This window comes from Chrysochloris asiatica, unplaced genomic scaffold, assembly GCF_000296735.1.
Source record: "Chrysochloris asiatica unplaced genomic scaffold, ChrAsi1.0 scaffold00077, whole genome shotgun sequence".
NCBI classification, from domain to species: Eukaryota; Metazoa; Chordata; class Mammalia; order Afrosoricida; family Chrysochloridae; genus Chrysochloris; species Chrysochloris asiatica.
Genome location: NW_006408595.1, coordinates 509811 through 511762, shown reverse-complemented (window position 1 = coordinate 511762; position 1952 = coordinate 509811). Strand labels below are relative to the sequence as shown.

At 41.3% G+C, this 1952-nt stretch overlaps 1 pseudogene; it reads right to left on the bottom strand.

Moving 5' to 3' along the window:
• Positions 1-1084: 1084 nt before the first annotated feature.
• LOC102842878 lies at positions 1085-1631 on the bottom strand (annotated as a pseudogene).
• Between the last annotated feature and the right edge of the window lie 321 nt (positions 1632-1952).

Genomic DNA, 1952 nt, shown 5'->3' with positions numbered 1-1952 from the left:
ACTCGAAGGCACTTAACAACAACACTGAAAACTATTCTGGTTTCTTCCTTTAAAAAAATACTTCCTAATGAGGATCAAAGAGCACAACCTTCGGTTGATTACATCTCATTTTAAAGAACACAAAATTCCTCACCACTGGATCAATAAACAACATTTTTATCAACGGAGAAAAGATGGAAGTTGTCAAGGACTTCATTATTCTTAGATCAACTATCAACACTCATGGAAGAAACAGTCAAGAAATCAAAGGATGTATTGTATTAGGCATGTCTGCTGCACAAGATATTTTTAAAGTGTTGAAGAGCAAAGATGTCAGCTTGAGGAGTAAGGTGCTCCTGACCCAAGCCATGGTATTTTCAATAACCTCATATGCATGTGAATGCTGGACAGTGTGAATAAGGAAGACCGTAGAAGAATTGTAGCCAGAGCGCTCCTTGGAGGCTAGGATGGCCAAAATTCATCTCTCATACTTTGGGCATATTGTCAGGAGGAACCAGTCTCTGGAGAAGGATATCATGTTTGGTAAGGTGGAGGGTCAGAGAAAAAGAGGAAGACCCCAGCGACATGGATTAGCAGAGTGACAATATCAATGGACACAAGCATGGCATCAATTGTGAGTGTTGGCCCAGGATTGAGCAGTGTTTCATTCTGTTGTACATAGGGTAGCTGTGAGTTGGTATCAACTCCATGGCACCTAACAGCAACAACAATAAAGATGCCCCAGAGGACTCCAAGGTGGAACCAGGAAGCAGATTCAACAATTGGAATTAGTCTGTTACAGAGCCATAAACAAGCATGCCTTGCTTCCCCCCTCTCCCCGCCCCCTCTCTTCAGAAGCAATAAACCAAAATCTAGTACTGATCACTTTTCTGGCAACACACAATTACTCAAAATTAACTAGTACTGGGAGGGGTAGAGGGTGGTATACCTATGGGATTTGTCTCTCAAGAGTGCATACGGCAGGTGCAGGATATTTGCCATTATTGCACAAATGAATTTTAGTTTTTAATCTGTAGTTTGATTTAAACATTGCTTTTGGTATGACGCCGACACCAGCTGTTCCTGAAGGGCTCTGGTGAGATGTTCATAGCAGCACACACCTGCGGCTCTTCTTCAATTCTAGAGGCTCCAGAGCAAGCAATACTGCTTCATCAAATACTTTCTTCATGCCTTTCTGTGTAAGTACAGAACACTCCACATATTTGGTAGCTTTCAGGTTACAGGCCAGCTTTTTGGCAGTCTCTGGGGTGATCACCTTCTGCTTGTTCTTAGCAAGTGTCTCAATAGTAGAAGGGTCATGTAAGATCAATTTTGGGTCCCAATAAATCCTTGGACAGTGGTGAGTGATCTCTGGTACCCACTTTTCTTTTACATTTTCAAATGAGGAAGGAGAGACAACTGAAAATACTTCTGTTTGTAGATAACTCAGCGATTGTTATCTGTCACAATCCTCTTGCCTTGCAGTGTCAAAAAGTCCAAGAGTATATGGCTCTCCACCAATCATAACTATAATCACATAGTTGTCAAAAGTAGTTGGTGCATATTCAGATGGAAATTTGTTGTGTAGGATATCAGGAGACACATTTTAACAAGGCACCATCGCCCACAAGAACACACTTAATTGTCTGCATTGCTGAAATAGTTTTATATCCACCTTAAATATTTCAAATTCAATGTTGATCTCAGTTTCTCTGCCAGGGTGTTGGCAGCACTGCTGAATCTTAGGCTTTTTAATAATTTTTTTGTTCTTTTTTTCTGATTGTTCTTCTAATTTACTAGTATTGAGTACTTTATCTATCAGCTTACTGACTCTTGTTGTTGTTGTTATGTGCCATCGAGTCGGTTCCGACCCATAGCGACCCTGAATAGGGTTTCCGAGGGTGTAAATCTTTACGGGAGTAGAAAGCCTCATCTTTCTCCCGCGGAACAGCTGGTAGTTTCGAACCGCTGAC